At 40.0% G+C, this 22,277-nt stretch overlaps 1 long non-coding RNA gene across 1 annotated transcript; it reads right to left on the reverse strand.

The window, feature by feature from the left end:
- Positions 1–681: 681 nt before the first annotated feature.
- LOC144589629 (uncharacterized) lies at positions 682–19,772 on the reverse strand. The gene is made up of 2 exons (XR_013545868.1): positions 18,273–19,772; positions 682–16,117 (listed from the first exon to the last, which is right to left on the reverse strand). It is a non-coding gene; the product is annotated as an uncharacterized LOC144589629 (long non-coding RNA).
- Positions 19,773–22,277: the final 2,505 nt, after the last annotated feature.

A 22,277-nucleotide genomic window follows, 5' to 3' on the forward strand; every position in this document is an offset into this window, starting at 1 on the left:
TGTATCACATGTGCTTGCTGCCTGCCTGCCTGCCTGCCTGCCTGCCTGCCTGCCTGCCTGCCTGCCTGCCTGCCTGCCTGCCTGCCTGCCTGCCTGCCTGCCTGCCTGCCTGCCTGCCTGCCTGCCTGCCTGCCTGCCGTGGTGCCCCGCATGATGATGATAATGCGTTCCATTAAAATCACTGTATAGCGAAATCGTTGTCATGCGAAAATAAAAACCCCATTAGAATGCATTGAAAACCGGTTAATGCATTCCAATGGGGGAAATACCTGCTTGTGCAGTGAAGATCCTCCATAGGGTGGCCATTTTGCTATCCCTGTGTTGTGGAAATAGGTCCGGAAAACAGCGGGGAGCCATTTTGCGAACCGCCAATCAGCTGTTTTAAATCGTCATCTTGCGAACAATCAGTTCGCGAAGCAGGGATCTAATTGTTGTTTAACAAAAAAATCCCATAGGAAACATCATTTTGCAATCGCTATAGCGATCGCAAAAAAGGCATCATCAAGCAATTTCGTCATTTAACGGGGTAAGCGTCTAGTGGGGCACCACTGTATTTAGCTATCTATCTAGCTATTTAGCTATTTTATTTTATTTTGTTTGTTTGTTTGGCTTTTATCCCACCCATCTAGATTCAAACGAATCTACTCTGGGCAGCTTGATATAATTTTACAATGTGAGGTTATGGGGGATACATTGTATGCTGTGTCATATTCTTACTCAGTAAATGCAACACTTCTGTACTTCCTAGTTTGACTAGCTCAAGCCTTTGCCTAGTCCACGGAATAACAAGCACTGCCGGGGTAGTTCTCTGAGTGCGCTGGACTGAAAATTGCATGATCCATAGACAATAAGGGAGTTGTAGCCCAACACATCAGAAAGGCACTAGATTGAGACAGAATTCCTACAAATTTAAGATGATGTATCTCTACTAATCTTTTATCTTTCTTCATCTCCCATATGAGTTATTTTGATGAGAATAGTCTCTTAGATATGTGACGCTAATATTTTTAAATATTTCTAGTGTAGAGTGAGTTAATAATTCAAGCTGCTGTCTAGGAGAACATAACTCTTTTCAGAAGAGTTAAACCATTTTACTAGACTAGGCCACCCAAAATACACTAGTATCCAGTTTCCAGATAGGGGAAGAGGTGCTGGGTTTCTGTGCAGAGGAGAAAAACAAATGATGGTATGCGGTGTCTGGGGGGGAATGAAAACTTTTAAATAAATTCTAGAGAGTTTTACATTATTTTTTTTTAAAAAACTGACAGCAACAGCAATGAAAATTTTCCAATCTAAATTTGGAGTATTGCTTTGGGGAAATGATCAAACAGAGTGTTCCGTTCTGCCTTGAACATTTTAGGAGCTTGAAGCCAAGTTAAACATTTCAGCCAATATCTCCTACACTGCAACTTAATGGCCCACTGTGTGTGTTACATTAAAGTACTATTTTTTTAAAATCACCATCGCACAATCCTGCATTTCTTTTTTTACATTTTTTTCTACAGAATATTCATGCAGAATAACCACCATCACCACCACCACCACCCCAAAATCCCAGAGAGGTGGTGGTATTTTTTAAAGCCCAAGCAACCACAGATGTTTACAAACTTACCTAATTCTCTTACTTTAGTAGTCCAGAGTCCATGTGGTGGCTGGTGTCTGCCTAATGGCTGGCAGGCCACAACTAACTAACTAACTAACTAACTAACTAACTAACTAACTAACTAACTAACTAACTAACTAACTAACTAACTAACTAACTAACTAACTAACTAACTAACTAACTAACTTTCTCTCTCTCTCTCTCTCTCTCTCACACACACACACACACACACACACACAGAGAGAGAGAGAGAGAGAGAGAGAGAGAGAGAGAGAGAGAAATATGCTACTCACACAATATACTGACTCCTGAGCCACCCAGGCTAACTGAATTACATATGATGGTTGTTGTGGGTTTTTTGGCCATGTTCTGAAGGTTGTTCTTCCTGACGTTTCACCAGTCTCTGTAGCCGGCATCTTCAGAAGACTGGAGTAGGAACTCTGTCCATGCTCTGTTGCTGTTTGTTGGATAGTTGAGTATTAAATTTGCTCTGCAGAAAAAGGTTGGGGTGACCAGACTGGATAACTCTGGAAATAACCATTTATGGAAAAAAACTAAGCAATGTAGCAGCAGTTGTCATGATTATGATGATAATTTATTTCACTTTATTTCATTTCTACACCAACTCTTTCCCTGTAGAGGGACCCAAGGCAGCTAACAAATGACTGAACAACATACATATCAAAAACAAATGTTAAAATCACACTATTAAAAAACATTAAACATTGAAATTAGTAAAAGACACAAAATAAAACCCTGTTTTTAAAAATAATAGAAACACTTTAAAAAAGATTAATAAACAGTTGTCCCCTTAATATCCCTTCCTTAGCATTCTACGTATTAAAAGCTTCTATGAGAAATAAAACATTTGCTTGCCAATGGGAGGACAGAAAGGAGAGGGCTAGCCTGGCCTCCTGTGGAAAGGAGTTCCAGAACATTGGAGCACCCACTGAAAAGGCCCTCCCTCTCCCAGGTTTGCACCAAGGATGCCTGTGAGGATGATAGAACCAAGACAAATGCCTCCCCTGAATATCTTGCAGCCGAGGGGTATTGGCATGGAGAGATATGGCCCTCAAATCGCTTGGACCAAAGTAATATAAGAGCTTATAGTTTAAAAACAGCACTTTGATGTGTGCCCAGAAATAAGCTGGTAACCAGTGGAGCTGTTAACAAGGGTTTTCTGTTCTCCCTGTAACCAGCCCTGGTTAAGAGTCTAGAGACAGCATCCTGGACCTCCTGAAGTTTCTGAAGACTTTCCAAAGGCAGACACACATAAAGCACATGCCACTAGCTTAAATAGGATGGAACAGCCCCATGTGTTACTGGGGCCAGATTATAATGGTGATGTAATAATGATGGCAGAACTGTGTTATGTTATGACTCGTCTAACATCACTCCTTTTCCTATTTTTGCAATTTTTAGTTAATGTTATTGTTACAGGGATGTGACATCACTAAATCGACAGAGAAAAAATATGATATGGTTCAAACACTGGCTTGGGAAAGTTCTCTGCGTGGATGAATGATAACCTGAAAATTAGAAGGATGGGGAGGCAGTGTGTTTTCAACCAAAGGCTAGTAGCTTTTATTATTGTTTTCAAAAAACAACTAAAAACATTGCTGTTCCGGCAGGCCTTCCCCCCCCCCCAGCCAATTTCTGATTCCTCTCTTTTTTCCCTCCTTGCATTCGATCTAATTGTTGAATATGTTTTTATATAAGTTGCCTTAGCTATTGTTTTATCCCGGTTGTAAGCCGCCTAGAGTGGTCTGTTGATCAGATAGGCGGGATATTAAATAAATAAATAAATAAATAAATAAATAAATAAATAAATAAATAAATAAATAAATAAATAAATAAATAAATAAATAAATAAATAAATAAATAAATATTGTAAAAAATCACAGTAAAAATAAAATAAAAATGGCCTTCCTCCATATTGTCAGTGCTCTTTAGAAAAGGCCGAGTACAGTCTTTGCAACTGAGCTAAAAGGCAATATTAGTGATTAGTCAGGGATTAGATTAGTCCGAATCCTGGGGAAAGCTGAGAATACCCAACATTGCAGTGTTAGATATTCTACGATCAAGAGCTGATATCGGGTATCAACCTGAATTCAAACTGAATGTAAGACTGAAGTGTAAAAGGCTTCAAAATGAAGCTCTCCTAGTTATTTTGCATGCTACTTATATACATCTTTTTGATCTCTGTACAGTACTTGAAAATTGATCATGATTTGGAATGCAGCTTGGAAATGGCCAATTACTTCCATCTAGTGGGAACTAGGTGGTGCTGTAGTACTAGTTGTCCATCAGCCATACAAAGAAAGCAAAATAATTCAGAGAAAGCCTTTTCCTCCTGTTTATCAAAATAACATAAGAAGCCAAAGTCTTTCATTGAAGTTTTCACTGCTACAGCTCAGGAAGCAAGCTGCTTTTAAGACTAAACCATGGTTTGCCTTACTTGAAAATGGAAGAGAAAACTCTAGGTTTGCATTAAGTTATTTTGTTCACATGTTAAGAGCCTCTTTAGATCACGGCTATTATCTGCTATAGCCTTCAGCCCAATTCTTTCTTTGGTTAAGAGCATCAAGGAAATAATTCAGTCTCCAGCACAGTTTCCCTTTGTTTCTGCTTTCAGTGTTTCCTAGGGTAACTAAAAATTCAGAGCATGAGTTTCGTGCAATAATATTGCTTCAGTTTGTGAGGAATGTGTAATTGTGCAGTTTACAGTTGTCTGGCATGCTGTGAACGAAGTTGTGGCTCTCTCACTGGCAGCAATCAAAGTAAAAGCAATCTTTGAAATTCAACCTACAAAGAAGAGCATATCAAGCAGAGAGCTTTAGTATCTTATTTCTAATAGTAGTACTGTTTTCAATAGCAAAACCCAGTGGATCTCACAAGTATCAATCCTCTCCCTGTACATGCTTGTGCTCTTTAAAGAAAGCTTATAAAGGGAAAAGTTTAAAGAGGGAAGAGCAAAAAGTAGTTCTAGATCTAATGGTAGATGTTTTCGTGGATTTCTGAGGATCAGCAGAGATATCCAAGTCCTAAGTGTTTTAACAACCGCAGTGACTTCTTTTTCTAGCCTTTTATTACTGAAATCAAAGAAATCAGTGAATATACAGTGGAAGGATAGTGCCATTCATTTCTTGGAAGAAACACTTGAGCTCAAAAATTCTTTGAAGTGTATCCATTTTGCACCAGAATTCCAAGGTTCCTAATAAAATACAAAGATGACTCACAAACCTGAAATCTACACACCCCATAGGATGGGTCCAAATCTTGATCCGAATCCAAATTTGTGCCTCTATTATTTGCCAGTGAAACCTACAGTCTGAATTATTAAGTATGAGAAGTAAAGCTTTCAGAATGGATGCAGGTGAGTGCACCTGACCTTTTTTTTTTGTCTTTTTTTAAAACAACAGTCACTTCTCATGTTGTTCCAGAATAAATGTATTTCGTAGTCGAATAAAGATATCCAACCCTGGATTTTCTTTCCAGTCATGATTCATGTACCTCCCTTTTTTTCTGTTTACAGATAGAAAGAACCTTTTCTTAACTGAGCAATAACTGGAAAACATAGTATGGGATGTTCTGGTCCAAGACACCTGGAAGAAAAAAAATCGAACAAGGTTTGCTAATGGTATTTTCCAACTTTAACAATGCAATGATTATTATGAGGTGTGGGGGATTCTTGGGAAAAATGTACTTCATTCTAATGAATTCAGCTTACATGTCAAGCAATGCCTGGTGGCATATATTCTGTCCATGGGACTCAACAGCTTCCTTTTTGCAGCATGAAGAAGTGAATAGGTAGGGCACTGTTGTGTATAATCATATGCCCCAATATGACTCTTCACTACATACTCAATTTTGGAACACGGGATCCCAAGGTTTGCTCTGGTATGTTATCCCATGTAGATCTAACATAACTGGACAGAGTCTGAACTGGTTCGTCTACTGTAAGTTGAGAGTTGAAATAAAGGTCAAGGCCATCAGAAATGGTTTCTCAATCCTTCCCTGCATAGGAATGCAGTTCAGCTAAGACCACCCAAGCTCCCATGCTCTGTTTGACTAGGGTGTTCCTGTAGAAAAGCAGGAAAATTTGCTAGCCAAATAGAGAAATCCACTGAGAGAATCAGTAGGGGTAAAAACATCAGCATCACTAACAGGAAGATTTGGATGCCTTCCCATATTGCTAAAGAGACAGTGGCTGAAATCCAGAAGTAAGTCACAACTAGCATTAGGCCATTGAATCAGTGGAACTTATGGAGGAGCTAACTCATCAAATCCCCACTGACTCAGTGGGCCCACTATAGCTGGGGTTTACTACTGGATTTCAGCCAGTATGAAATTGTTTGAATCAGCAAGCTCAACTTACTAGTGCTATTCTCTGAGAAGCCAGTAAGCTCCAAGAAGTCCATAGTTTCTGCCTTGATTTGAGGTCTGTTTTGGTTTTGCTGTAGGCCTTGCAAATTTTACCCTCTGCTTATCCTGCTGCCTAACTTTGTCCAAGAGTTCTAAAAAATTTAAAATGATCAATCCTGCTGTCTAACGTACAACTGTTTCTTTTCAAAGCTCCCATCTTATGCTGCTATCCAAATGCCTTGCATATTTCCTCATAACATCTGTGAGCTGGTAAACATAATATTTATATTCAAGTGAGGTATACCATCCAGAAACATCAGCTGGCAAACAATAATGCAGAGAAACATAGTGTGTGAACTGACCTATCACAGATATGGTTAGCCAAAGCTTCTACCATTACAGGGACACATTCAGACCTGGAGGGGGAGAGGCTGGTATCTACATCCATTGGGGTGCCATACCGAAGACGGACAAACTTTGTATTCTACTGCTTCAGAGGATAGGACCTCAGCCATTAAATTTACAAGAAAGGAAATTACAAGAAAGTGACGACTTGAGAGAGACCATTTTCTGTGGCTGCTCACAGCCTGTCGAATTCCTTACCTCATGAGATTAGGTTGTCTCTTCCTTATATCCTTCTGATGGTAGGTGAAAACTCTCCTTTTTAAGTTAGCTTTTAAGTCACCAGAGCACAGAGTGCTGTCCTCTGAAGATGCCGCCACAGAGACTGGCGAAACGTTAGGAAGAACAACTTTCAGAACATGGCCAAAGAGCCTGAAAAACCCACAACAACCATTAGCTTTTAATCTCTAAATGCACCTGTAAAATTATAATTTTGTTTTAGGCTGATGAAACATATTTTTATTAGTATATCTGTGCCAGGTATTTTATATTTAACTAATGATGTTTTTAATACTCTGCTAGATTAATCATATTTTATTGTTCATGTCTTAATTTACTGTGATTTAAAATATACGTATATTTTTTAGCTTATGTACAATACCTTATGTCTCTTTATTGGGATTAGGCAGGATATAAATTAAATCAATAAACTAACTTTCCTAATTGTATGAGCTGTCTGACAACAGCATTCATTGCCTCAAAGGTGGTGGATGTTCCCTACCTGAAGTTTTTGATGGGTTGGATGGCCACTGGTCAAGACTGCCCGAGCTATGCATTTCCTGCATTTGGAGGGAGTTGGACTTGATGACTTTGGCACTCCATCATATTCTACAATTCTACAGTTACAAAACTGTGTGATTCTGTTATGAGGTTTGCACATTGCATTTCTCCATCTGCATCTCTAGGCAAGATGATCAAAACTGTGTATGTGCTGTATGAACTGGCTTTGTGAGACCCTCACAAAGAGACAAACATTCCTATTAGAATATAGCAGTAAGTCTTCAAGTTGCCACAGTGTTTTTGTCTTCTTAATTTTTTTAGTTTTTGTTTTGATTCTGCTCAGTGACAAAGCTTATTGTGTGCACTTGACCCAGTCACTTTCTCTTATAGTAACATACCTCAAATTAGTGTTATCAGAATAAAAAGGAAGAAGAGACTCAGATAAAACTCATAGGAGGACAGTGGGTTAAGTATTTAATAAGTAAGAAAGTAATAATTCATGTTGATGAGTAAGAGATCAATGGTGGAATGCCCAGTTCTTTGGAAATACAATGCATTATTGTTTTGCCTTTATCCGACATAGCTATGTAAATTTGCTTCAGTAAAGAATGAACAATTCCAGATTTGAACATATTCTTTCAGTAGCTGAGAGAATTGTTATCTGTAAAAGCAAGGAACAGAGACGGGGTGGTGGTTTGTCATTGTGTTACCATTTTTGTTTACACTGAGCAGAACTGTTTCAAAACCTTCTCATGTTTCTTTTAGTTATTTTAAATTGTTTCACAAGGCAGAATTTGGCTAAGGGATAGAAGATGCCTTTATTGGCTGTAGGTAAAATGAGGTTACAGTGTTGTCACTGGTGAGGTGTTTGCCAAGCTTTCTCTTGTGGGTTTGTTCAAGAAGCTCATAAAAGGGCAGTAGAAATTCAGTGCAAATTATCTTCCTGGGATACAATTTAGAGCGTTTACATAAATAAATGGAAATGATTTCTGAGGAGACCTACATAGGTTGAGTTGCAAGGGCCTTGTACTGTATTTCTGCTCAGTGGGCATGTGATTAATTAATTGCTAAAGTAAGAAATTGGAATGCACTTTGCTAATGGTGTTTCTCTTTGTTAGACAGCCTTACATGTGAGACCAATCTAGGTATATGAATGTTCTCGATTTTTTGTTGTTCTAAGCAATTCATTTTCAATCAAATGTATTAGGATGGATAAATGTTCTTGCCAGTCTTTGTAGCATGTGGTCATGTGATTGTGTAATTAGTTATGATCGAGCTTTCATCTGCATCAATACCAAGAACAGAATTAAGATTTAAGACAGCTCTAGTTTTGGCTCAGCTTTCATGAAGTTCCTCAGAGCAATGCATGTTGAATTTGATTTGGGATCAAAAAAATGAAGTCCTATATACATTTTCCTGGGAATAAGTAACATTGAGCTCAGTTGGATTTTTAAATTTCAGGTAGGTTTCCTATAATACGGACATGTAAAAAGTACAGTATGCATAGGTTAAGTTCAAAAATTATCTGGTATGCTAGAGTATTTGAAAGCACTCAAGGAAACTGGGGCATCCAATTCCCATTCAGCCCTTTTAAAATCCCATCTACGTAGCTTGGTCTGAATAGGCCACTTTCTGTCAATAGAGCCCAGCAGAATTGCTTTGCTTTTATTTATTTTGCTTTTCCCTATCCTTACAAATATGTACAGTAATACTGTTTCGTTTTGCCAACATCACATTTGTTAACATGAGAGCCATAATTACTAAGCTAGCTTTAAAATTCATCTTTATTTAACTACTTAATATACTAATCCTAGATTAAAGTGCAGCTGGAAGAAGTCTGCAGAGGTATATGAATAGATATGTATATAGAGGACTCATGCACAGCTACCTTTAAGATGTGAACACTTTTCTTCTGGTAGAATTGCTGTCCCACTTAATCATAGACAACAGGTGTCACACATTTCCACCTCCCAGATGGCTGCCCCACTCACAAGCCTCCACATGTCACCCGGGTCATCCTCCATCACAGGCTGCCCAGTCTGGGAAGGAGCTCAGGTTCCCCTTCCCTGCCTCCTCCAACAGCCGACCACTCACCTGCTGCACAGGGAGAATCCCCATCCCACCTCCTTGAGCAGCCAGCTGCTGGTGGAGGTGGGGAAGGGATATTATACAAAGAGGCATGACTTAAATTGTGCCCACCTCTAGTTGCTACAGAAGGCTGTAACCCTCCAAGTGTGAATTTTCTAGGATTTACTTTACTTTAGCTGGTTGGATAGATATGTAAAGCCAGAGGTTGGCAGTTTAATTCCCCACTGTGCCTCCTAGGGGAAGAACCAGCCTTTGTAGCCACAGGCAAGCTACACAGTCCCAGGGCACCCCCAGGAGAAGGGAATGGTAAACCACTTCTGAGTATTTTCTTTCTGGAAAACTTTGAAAAGGGTTGCCGTAAGTCAAAATTGACTTGATGGCACACGATTATTACTTCACAGTAAGTCCTTATATGGTTGTGCTGTCAATCTATCCTGGAGTAAAATGAAGAGGAGGGACAGAAATGAGGGGAAAGCTAACTGGTGCATGGCTGAAATCCTGTTGTTTGGCATGCTAAGTTACAACTTGAGTAGGCTTATGGAATCAATGGAATTTACTGTATGAAGGAGTTGACTCATCAAATCCTCTCTGATTCAATGAGCCTGTTCTAGTTTAATCTTACTATGCTAAGCAACAGACTTACAGCCAATAATTTAAAACTGTCAGCCAGATTTCTTACTGCATTTTTCTTTAGTTATAACCCAAAGCTTGGAAGTAGCCTGTTACATATTATTAATTATAGGTGATTAATTCTTTTCTTGATAATAAAAGTATAGCTGCATTATGTTATAATTGTAACTTAATAAGGGGCAACGTTGCTCCTTTGCAGTACAATTTTAAGTTTTTAATTGCTTTTATTATTATGTGAGTACGACCCCACTAGACAGTTCAGGAGAAATATCACATGGATTAAGCGCTGGCTTCCACTGAATTACATCATGCTGTCTCATGAATGCTGAGGTGACAATGAAGATGATGGGAAGATAGTATGTTTTGTACCATTCACTGGTAGAGTGTAGCATTCAAATGCTATTTTTAATGGTCACTAAAAAAGTAATTATTTGAGTTACTTCTAAGAAATGGGAAAGTGAAGAGTTAAAAAAGTTAAGTATAATGATACTGATTTACTTTTTTAGGGTCTTGGAACTGTAACTGCAGCTAATTTTTTTAAATTAAATTTCCAGCATGTACACTGTTGCAAAAGGCAATTTTCTCACTCCTCTTTCTAGTTTTACCCGAATGTGTCTTTAATCAGGAATCCCAAGTCCATGAGAATTTGGCACTAGAATATTGTTTCGTCCTGCATGACTTCTCATCAACTGTATTGTGGGGGTCTTTCTCCACACTCTGACATCCAGAAAGATGCAATTAGCTAAAACTAAATGCTACACACACAAGGTCTCTCTTTCTCTTCAAAAATAAGTGAGTAGGGGGAAATACATTTTTCAAAAATCAAGGCAATAAAAAGCTTTCTAAATAGAGACAACTATAGACTCCTTGGAGGTAATACTCTGTGAGTAATGTTTAAAACATAAGGAAGAAATTGTCCCTTTGAATCATATTCATGTAGAATAATCAGTTAAATGAAGCTGAATGGAATGAGGAACATCTGAGGAAAGGATTTTGTGAAAATGATATTTTAATATGTACAAGTATTCTCTGACATGTGTTGTAATAGCATTTGGAAAGTAGACAAGAGATATCCAAGTTCCAGTCACTGGTGAGCCACAATGCTCTCGCTCAGTGCTACTGGACTAGTCACTTACTACTTCTCAAACTATCCCATCTCATAAGACTGTTGTGGGAAATAACCATATATGTATGATGCTCAGAGCATCACACAGAAGGGTAGAATAGGAAGTACTAGAGATATGGTACTCTAGGGACGTGGTGGCACTGCGAGTTAAACCACAGAAGCCTCTGTGCTGCAAGGCCAGAAGACCTGCAGTCGTAAGATCAAATCCACGTGACAGAGTGAGCTCCCATTGCTTGTCCGAGCTCCTGCCAACCTAGCGGTTCGAAAGCATGCAAAATGTAAAAATGGGAGTAGATAAATAGGTACCACCATGGTGGGAAGGTAATGGCATTCCGTGTCTAGTCACGCTGGCCACGTGACCATGGAAGATTGTCTTTGGACAAACTCTAGCTCTATGGCTTGGAAACAGAGATGAGCATCGCCCCCTAGAATCGGACATGACTGGACAAATTGTCAAGAGGAACCTTTACCTTTTAGCTAGAGACATGGTATAGGATATAGAGCTGATTAGAGTCTATTTAGCTTACCAGATGTACAATCTTGTCTATTGTTATATCATTTTATTATGCATTATTATGTATATGTTTGTGGTTTTAATGGCCAGTGGTTATAATAAACTTTATTTACTTACAGAAGAATAGAACAAACTCTTTCCCTTCCCTTCAGAGATGTATATGAGGGTTCATTCAGATAGAGCATTTATTCCCCTGTTCAGTAGGGCCTCCATATCCTCAGAATCAGTCTCTGGTTTCACAACTGTGGTTTGCCACATTCCTATATAAAACATACAAGGGCACCCCCATGGCCTTTGTCTCATTCCCTTGTATGTTGTATAAAGGATTCTCTCATATCCATGGTTTCAGGCATCCACGGTACATCATGGAACTGATCCACTGTGGATCTGGAGTCCTACTGTAATGACAATATCATTATTTTTCTGCTATGGAGACAATGCAAGATTAACATCAATACCAACAATGACAAACCCTGGTTTTTCAGTTTTTTTTAAACCTTCAATTTGGTGGTTTGTTTGTTTCACTTTGAACTGAGGTGGAGTTCAGCTGGCAAGAGCTTCTTTGGTTGGAAGCTATCTCAGGTCCTTTTTTAGGAGAAAGGCAGGGTAAAAACAAACAAACAAACAAAGTCAGTGCTCCTGTTAGCTAATAAATGAACAAAGCCAGCAATCTAGTCCAGAAGATCTTTTTTTTTAAGGATTTAAAGACTTTCCTCCCAGTTTTGAAATAGCTGTTGTAAAAGACTGCTGATGTCCAAAGTAGATTAGCAGTGGGATAAGCTTCTGCTGTAAGGGCTCAGTTGGGAAGCTTTAAATGACCATTCTAATCTACTTTAGAAAAAAGAAATCCAGCACAGGAGATAGTTTTAAAAGCATTCTTTCATACTTCTCCAAATATTTTTGATCCATTTGCTTAAAAGCCGATGATTTCTTAAAGACAAGGGAAGTGGAGTTTTAGAAACAGGTGTAAACATAAAACCCCCAACAAGATCTGTCCTCATTTGGCACTGAAGACGTGTCAGCTAGCACAAAGGGAAGAGGGGAAAACGAACCATGTGAATGACCCTTGAGTGAAGTTTCCATGCACAATGAATCTACTGCAGTCCAACTACCTCACTGTAGAGCAGTGGTTCTTAACCTTGGGTTACTCAGGTGTTTTTGAACTGCAACTCCCGGAAACCCCAGCCAGCACAGCTGGTGGTGAAGGCTTCTGGGAGTTGTAGTCCAAAAATGCCTGAGTAACCCAAGGTTAAGAACCACTGCTTTAGAGTAACAAGTACATTAGAGATAAGAGTAGCCTTGTCTGCTTCCCTTTAGCTGGAAATGATGTACCAAAGCATGAGAAGCATAGGACTTGTAATTTCCTCTGTCTCTGGAATTGTTTCAAGAAATGTAGGAAAGGACAAACCCCACGCTTTCTAAGCATCATCTTCTGTTCTAAAACTACTTTTCATGCACTGCCTCAGAAAATTTGCAAGAAAGTAATGCTTTTCAGGTAGGCTTCAGCAGTATGTGGACCGAGGGGTCCCAGAAATACAAGATGAATTTCAAAGGGGCAGAGGAACTAGAGACCAAATTGCTAACATGTGCTGGATTACGGAGAAAGCCAGAGAGTTCCAGAAAAAAAATCTACTTCTGCTTCATGGATTACACAAAAGCCTTTCACTATGTCGACCACAGCAAACTATGCAAGTCCTTAAAGAAACGGGAACGCCTGACCACCTTATCTATCTCGGGAGAAATCAATATGTGGGACAGGAAGCAACAGCTAGAACTGGATATGGAACAACTGATTGGTTCAAAATTGGGAAAGGAATGCAACAAGGCTGTATATTGTCCCCCTGCTTATTTAACTTATATGCAGAATACATCATGCGAAAAGCCAGATTGGAGGAATCCCAAACCGGAATTAAGATTGCTGAAAGAAACATCAACAACTTCAGATGTGCAGATAATACCACTCTGATGGCAGAAAGGGAGGAGGAATTAAAGAACCTCTTAATGAGGATGAAAGAGGGGAGCGCAAAAAATTGTATGAAGCTCAACATCAAAAAACTAAGATCATGGCCGCTGGTCCCATCACCTCCTGGGAAACTGAAGGGGAAGATATGGAGGCAGTGACAGATTTTACTTTCTTGGCTTCACTGCAGATGATGACAGCAGCCCCGAAATTAAAAGACGCTTGCTTCTTGGGAGGAAAGCGATGACAAACCTTGACAGCATCTTAAAAAGCAGACATCATCTTGCCAACAAAAGTCCGAATAGTCAAAGCTATGGTTTTTCCTGTCGTGATGTATGGAAGTGAGAGCTGGACCATAAAGAAAGCTGACCGCCGAAGAATTGATGCTTTTGAACTGTGGTGCTGGAGGAGACTCTTGAGAGTCCCCTGGACTGCAAGGAGAATGAACCTATCCATTCTAAAGGAAATCAAGCCTGAGTGCTCACTGGAAGGACAGATCCTCAAGCTGAGGCTCCAATATTCTGGCCATCTCATGAGAAGAGAAGACTCCCTGGAAAAGAAGCTGATGTTAGGAAAGTGTGAAGGCAGGAGGAGAAGGGGACGACAGAGGACGACATGGTTCGACTGTGTCATTGAAGCTACCAACATGAATTTGACACAACTCTGGGAGGAAGTGGAAGACAGGAGGGCCAGGCATGCTGTGGTCCATGGGGTCATGAAGAGTCAGACACAACTAAACGACTAAACAACAACAATGCTTTTCAGGTGATCCAACGAAAGTTTTATCTGTCATTCTTGGATAGGCACTCTTTGTCTTACAGTCTCTCTATGTGGGGCCACCAGCTCATCAGTCTTGCAATGAAATGCTTCCTTCCCATTCTTCTTCTTCTCCCCCACCCTTCTATTGATAACATGTGTTGTAGGGGCTAAAGAAGACAATACAGGCAACATTTTGTTAGAAGCAGGCGTTCCTCAAGTGCAGAAAGCCATTTTATTGTCATAACACTAGCTCTTCTCATCTCCTGCAGCTTGCAAATTAGCTTCCCTTGTGTTGCTGGTGGTCAATGGGAGATAAATATGGACTTTATTTGCTTAGGCACAAAGCATGGAGAGAACTATGTCACTGGAACATTAATGTATTTTCAGCTTCTAATCTATATTGTCTGGTTTAATCCTACAAGTATCCCCTTAATATAATTTTGCTTCAGAGGAAACTTTTCTCCTTTTCCAGCTCTCAAAGATTGGCTGCAGCTGGAAAGTTCCATGGGGTAAGAGGATGGCAAGATTGTCCTCACACATCCCTCCCTGGGCACTAATACAGGAATCAAGTTACTGGAATGCTTCAGTTGTAAGGCTTCTTTATACTTTGAATTATTGCTTCTGCCCTTCAGAAGATTAGTTTGTCCAATAAACGACTGACTTCTCATTAGTTCTACATTTTGGTAGTTTTTTAAAATAAGATTAAAGGGTCTGTATAGAGCACCCAGTAAAATCTTCATATACCAACAAGTCTTTGGAATAAATCTGCTGCCATTTGTAATTGCTCTGTACTCATCTACTATCCACTTGGATTTAAATTACTGTATTGTACTATAAGGCAATACTTTGCATGTACTTCGCATATACAAAGTACTTATAGAGTGTGACACCATTATTTAAAAGACAGGTTTGTATAATACAGAAGCCGGCTCATAAATCCTGCTGAATGTAAAGGAAAGATCATAGGATAACTGCAAATTGCTTCCATTGATGTAATGGAATCAACCCATACTACCCAAGGCTTATGAAAGAAGTAGGTCATACATAAAAATTACATTGTTCAAAAACAAAGGGGAGCAATATTAGTATCTGGGCTCTAAAATCTCACAAACAGGATGCCTTTGATTCCTGCAGGACTCTTCACTAGGTTGAATATTGCAGAGCTCAGGAGAGGAAGGGTATGGACAAACCAAAAAGCCCACCCAAATTACCTTGATGCTGAGATCAAGTAATCATATTCAAAGTAAGTCCACAAATAGAATCAGAGAGCTTTTAGAACCAGTGTGGGGTAGCAAGTTTTACCTCAGAAGATGTAGATTCCATTGTCTTTCGCCATTTCTGTAGAAAGCAATCCCAAGGAACTCCTTTAATTTTTAAACTGAAAATGGCCTAAGGGTGGAGAGCCCTAGGAGCAGTGGCTTTCTGCTTCTGAGCCTTGAAGGGAGTCACTCAAGATTTCTCAATCACAATCCCTCCCTGCAACAAACTAGACGTGTCAAACAATCTGAGCACCTAAGTATTTTTGCCATGTCGGTCATTTCCAGACGCTTTATAGGGAATTGGGGGGGGGGGAGGCTAGCATTTGGCCTAAAAGCTCTCAAACCTTTTCAAAATTTATCTCATTCATTCATTCATTCATTCCCCACCTTTCTCCTCGAAAACCCTAGCCCTTAGACAAAAGTCTGACAGTTGTTCAGCAATACAGTATTCCCATTGCTGTATATTAAAATACATGGTTTCTACTTGGCTGGGAACAGGACCACAAAGTAACACTGCAAATACTTACATCAGAAAAGTTGGAGATTAAATTCAACCTCCACACTAGCCAAAAACTCAGTCAAATGCAGCTGAAGAAAGAGTAGTACCCAGTGGTTGAAGAAACACTTTGGGTGGTGGTAGCTCTCCTTTGTCTTGTCGTAGATAGTGGCCTAGGCAGCTGTTCAGGATATCCTCCATAGTCCAACAGGAAACAAAAAAAGCAAGCAAACAAAAAACAACAGTGTGATCTTTGTGCAAAATCCAAAAAAAAAAAAAAAAGGTGGATTATACATTTTTCATACAACTAAAAGCTCACAAACCGCTTAGCTTTCACATCCTTCACCTGGTTGGCCACTGCAGAGCCTGGCTGGGAATAAAAGTGCTCCTCGGATTCATATAGGGCATATGTTGAGATCAGGCTCTTTGGTTTGTAAGGCTCTGTTGCTTTTGCTTACAAGGTTGAAGAAAGGAAATATACATAATTGAAGGTGAAACCTGCTATCTCATATAAAAGAGTGAGTAGTCCATTTTCAAACTTAGGTCACATCCAGATGAGGGAAGTAGGAGTGGTCTGGATCATGCCTAAAAGGTTCTTATCTTTAGGGCAATCTATTTTATATCACTTGATAGCACAGACTGATTCCCCCCCCCCCTGTGAGAAGAGTCCAGACAGGTCTTTGGATCTCCAGTGTGTCCTCCGTTCCATTAATGACACTTCTCTTCCTATCCCTTTCCCCACCACTTCCCATGTAAAATGTAAAACTTCATTATTTCCTGTCTCTTTTTATTAAGGTATATGACACAGCGCAATATCAATGCATCTAATCCAGATGGCAAACATAATACCACCAACGTCTCTTTTTTAAAATCTAGAATTGTGCTGCATTAATAGGAAAGTATACTGAATATAAAACATTTAAATGGTAGGGAAGAGGAAAATAGTGGAGGGGATTTCTCTCTTGTTTCTTTTAAATGCCACAACCTATGAAATATCTCACAGGGTTGTCTCCTTAGATAACACTACCTGCAGCTCTATTTAGGTGCAGAGTAACCATTCACACCAGCCACAGAACAGGCCAATTAGGAGTGCTCCAAAGCACTCATAAATCTATAGCTCTACAGCTGTGACAAAAAGCAGCAGGACAGCTCTAACTGGGGGGGGGGAGAGAATGGAGCCTTCCAAATCAAAACATGTGTGGACCAAACAGCACAAAAGGCAATCTAAATAGTGAGCTATTCTGCCACTGTGGCCATGCCCTTACTTTAAATAAGAGAGCCTGGCCTTAAAATATGACTGAAATGATTTACAGGACCTTTCTCTCCTTTCACCTCTACCAGCTCTGTAACGGCCAACCTGAGTAACAGTCCTGCAGGACTCAAAAACTAGCTTGTCTGTGCAATTTTAGTGGTTTAACATTGCTGTTTCCAAGTATATCATATTTCAACAACATACTGAGCAGACAGGGCTAGTATATATTGCAGGAACAGAATACTTAATATCTGTAATCCTAAGAAGGCAGGCTGAGTGTTGTCAGTGGGAACATGCAGATCATGCTTTAAAACTTATGTTATTATGAACTGCAGTAAACAAAGAAGCTGGGTGGACTTGGCAGATCCGAATATTATATGGAGGAGAGCTTTACTTGTGAAAGCAAAAGCCAATCTTTCTTGGGGCAATGCCATGGTTCCAGATGGTATCCTCACAGAGAAGCGTGAAGAGTTATTTCTGTAGAGTATGAATCCCAGATGCCAGTAAATTTAAACATACTGCATGAATTATTGAACAAATCTATGGGAAAATTTGCTTTCACTAACTAGCTATGAAAGTCAGTTTCTGTATTGTAACTGAATCAAGGATTTTGGAGAGGGTGGAGCGGAGCGGGGGAGGCAGCATAGCAATAAAGCCTCTTATGGCTGTTGCTGAATTGATGTGATGTACTTGAGTTCTCACAAGCATTTAAAGCATTCACAGAAGGACCAATAAAGGGGCTTCCATGCTCAACCAATCTGTTTTAATAAACATGTAGAAGGGGAAATTGTGCTAGACCAGTGGTGGCAAACCTTTTTGGACCCGAGTGCCCACACTGGGGGAAAACAAAAAACAAAAAACTAGCAGGAGGCGGGCGGTGGAGGCAGAACGGGGAATCCCAGGCATGGAAGTGCCTCGAGACCCCACTCTGGATCTGCCGCCAGCACCAGCTGCTCCACATCCTGCCCTGCCACCTGTCGGAGCGCCGGCACCATGGCTGCAGCCGCCTCCTGAGGTTTGGCTGTAGGGGTGGAGTAGCGATCCGGTGACTGAGCAAGGATGCTCTGAATCTTTTCCTTCTTGCCTCTTTTTCCTCACCTTCAGTTGCAGATTCCTCAGGCAGGTTCTTAACAGCACCAGGTCAGCAGAATTCTATTCCCTGAGGAAGAAGATTCATGAGTCAAGAAAGTGTTTTTCCATTCCCTGCTTTACGTCACCCAAAAAGGGTGGGTCAAGGTGAGTGCATCCACTGACTTACTCCCCAATCATCTCCCCTGGCTTTTGGCTGTGCCAACATTGTAAAAGCACAACATACATACAAATATTTTTATCCTGTGTCAATGAGCTCCGACACCAGCTGGGAATGGCTGGAGGTGGATTCCCAGGCTTTAAAATCAACTTCCACAGACAAAGAAATCAACATTTGGAGTTTGCCCTGAGGTTTGTCTCCCTGTGTGGGAGACTGAGAGAGCCCAGTAGTTCCCTGAAATTTCAGAGAGCTACGTAAGAACTGCCAACCCTCATTCCCAGATACGTTCAGAAAAAAGTCTACAAAATACGCATGGCAAAGCCAATATAAAATGTTATAGACTTAGCTAGACTAGAGAAAGTTTGCTGATTAGGAAAATGTAAACATTTATTTCTGTTGCCACTCTAGTAAAATTAATGTGTTTTTTTCTATAGGTTTCAATAAGGTAGCGAACTCCATTCGCTTACATTATATTTTACTAATCTAGAGAACCCATAGCCTTTTAAGTGGACTCTGCTACTCCAGCAAAAATAGTTGTTTGTCCTGAAGTGACTTCTAACAGGCAATGCATTGTTGTTCAAACCTCAATTTTATGACCACATCTCACATTTCTAGGGTTACAGTTCTTATACCCCCCCCTTAATCATGTAATACTTTTTATACAAAATTTCAGATTTTGACATCCCCCTCCCAATTGGGTGAGTGTGGGGATGTCTCATGTGTAGGTTTCTCTGTTCAAATTTAGAAATCTTATCATTCTTGTCTCTGCCCTGAAATGAGCACATAATGATACATGGGGTTCTAAAAATTTGGATTAAACAAACATCCCATAGAGGACTTCAGAATGATACCTCTAATATGTGCAAGCCAAGCCAAAATGAGCACACGTACTAAGCCACATGCTGAAGCAACTGCATTGTTTGAGCTGACAATAACTTATTGTTCAAGTGCTATCACAATTATTCCTTGTGTTGGAAACATTTTACATTCTAAAATGAAAAATACAGTGACAAATATGTTTCTTTTTATGTGGTAATTTTTTAAAGCAAGAGTACATGGAGACCTTGAGCCCAATTTGCAGAAAGGCTCAGGTGGGGAATGTATGTTGTTGTTTCATGCCATCCAATTGCCTCCAACTTATGATGCCCTATGAATGCATGGACTTCAAAATGTCCTGGCCTCGACAGCCCTGCTTAGCTCTTGAAGAATCAAGTCTGTGGCTTCTTTTATAGAGTCAATCTATCTTATATTTGGTTTTCTTTTCTTGCTGCCTTCAACTTTGCCGAGCATTATTGTCTTATAGTAATGTAACCGAATGAGATGGGTAAGAGGTTGAAAATTACATTGGTGATGGGCTTTCAAAATGAACGTGACACTGTTAACATCAGTAATTATTATTATTATTGCTATTATTAGCAACCAAATGATTTTCAGGAAGTATCCTGAGGTTAGAGTTACATGAAAGAAAATACTGTATTTTTTGCACCATAAGACTCACTTTTTTCCCACAAAACAGGGGGGTGGAAAGTCTGTGCATCTTATGGAGCGAAGAAAACAGATTATATTTTCCTGTTTTCTTCTCCTAAAAAATCGGTGCGTCTTATGGAAAGGTGCGTCTTATGGAGCGAAAAATACGGTAACTTTTTGGTTATGGCTTTACCAAAGACTGTGGAAGAACCTAGGGTATTCATGTATATTTTAGGTGTGTTCCAAGTAGAAACTGAAGGGCGTACAGTAAGTATGTATAAAACCAGTATGATTTCTATAGAGTTCCTCGAGCAGCTGCACAGTGGTGTCCAGAAAATGTACCTGTTTTGTACATTGATTAACACTTAGGTTAGTGATAGGGTGAGAATTATTAGAATTCTGGTGGGATTTTTCAAGGAATCCTTTTCTGTGAGTCCAGATTATTCTGACTGCAGTAATGTAGCTTAGATGGAGGAGAAGCTTTAGGACAGGGGTGTCCAAACTTTCACCTTCCCTGGGCCACATTAGAAAATGAAAATTTGATTTGGGCCGCACATACATTTGGTTTGGGCCGCATGGGGGGGGCAGCCCTAGCCTTCCTCTGCAGCCCCGCTCCAAGCGCGCTTACCAGCAGCTGCGATCTCAGACAGCAAAGGCTGCCAGCTTTGACTCCGGTGGCTTTATGGGGCCGGGAGGGGGTCCACCTATTGATGGGGATGGCGCAATGCAGTCACACAGCCCCCGTCCCCTCCCCTCCCACTCCTTCCTTCCTTCCTTCCCTCTCTCCCCCTCTACTGTTGTGACATGCCCCGGCCACATTCCGGCCGCAAGCGCCGGCAGTGTAACTTGAAACTTTGGAATTTCTTTAGAAATAAAAAATTCCTCTGGGCCGCATTACAAGCTGACTTGGGCCGCATGCGGCCCTCGGGCCGCAGGTTGGACAAGCCTGCTTTAGGACATAGAAGCAGAAACAGTATAGTTTCACATTGGCCCTGAATATTTTTGCACACTATGGCACTATACAGGAGCCCATAGCTGTGCTGGTAAGTGAAGTAGTCGTTTATGAATACTAAGTTACAGCTAGATTGCTATGAGCAGTATTCCTGAAAGCTTGTAGTCCATCCTTATGTGGGATATTGGTGTAAACTGCTTCTGCATCTGTTGTGGCTGGGATGGTGTCATCTAGGTGGTTGTGAATGGACTGTAGTTTCCACAGGAAGTCAGGTGTGTCTTTTCTGCAACTGGGCATTAAGTAGAAGTCTGGTCAAAGCTGGTGTGCAGAACATGAGGGAAAGTTGCTGAGATCAGAGTTGTAGGCTTCCTCCCTAGAAGAGGAAATCAACCAAAGAAGCAAGCTATTCAAAAGCTACTATATGCTGTTTTCCAGTGCCATTTAATGCCAGCATAGGCTTGTGTAAATGTTTGTTTTCATGTAATTACATAACATCTGCTCAGCTGAATAACATTTTTAATGCGAAACACTCCGAACATCAAATACATGGGAAATGCTTTATAGACTGCTACATAAAGATAATGGAAGTGTCCCAACCGGACTATTTACATTGCATTACACGGCTTGCTTGAAATCTTGCTATGAAAACAGAGGTGCATATTGCTGAAAAAGACTTCTTGTCCAGGAGAAACTACAGACTAAATTTCCCACAGAATCCTGCATTAGGGGTGTGAGATACTTAAAGTGACCTTTCTGATACCACAGTGAGTAAATTAGATTTGCAGCACCCTAGAGTGAAACAAAATGAAAATTGTGACCACAATCCATCATAAAAAGAGGTGTACTTAAGCCCATTGTAATCAGTGTGATTAAGTGTACTCAGCTCTGTTGAATTAAGGTCAGTTTTTACTCCTTGGATTTTCTTTTAAATTAATTATTTGCTAATTTAGCAAGTGTCTTTCACACTCTGAAAATCCAGTGTTTTGCATAGAGTAATCTAAACCTCACCACATTTGCATATTTATCTTTTAAAACATGAGTATTTGTCTAGTTCTCTCAGATAAATAAACCATTGAAATAAAGTTATATTAATCAGACACACAACAAAGAGACAAAAATGTTATGACATCTTGAAGACTATTATGTTTTTTCTCATATGCCTGCATAGATTAACACTGCTACTTCTTCAAAAGTCATGTGAAAATGTTCTGAATCCTTGAAAAAGCTCAATCTGTACCATTTCTCCCTTAGTTTCCTCCTAAAAAACTAAAGATTCAAAAAGATACTTTGTGTACACCAGAACTCGTCACATATGACATTTTTGTTTGCTGACAATTGTTTTGCCCCTTCGCCCTATGCACAGAACGTGACCTTCCCTCTGTGACTTCCAGACGTCAACATGTTGTTTACTGACTCAGCTCCTGGAGGAAAGTAA

The sequence above is a fragment of the Pogona vitticeps genome, chromosome 5, assembly GCF_051106095.1.
Source record: "Pogona vitticeps strain Pit_001003342236 chromosome 5, PviZW2.1, whole genome shotgun sequence".
Classification (NCBI taxonomy): domain Eukaryota; kingdom Metazoa; phylum Chordata; class Lepidosauria; order Squamata; family Agamidae; genus Pogona; species Pogona vitticeps.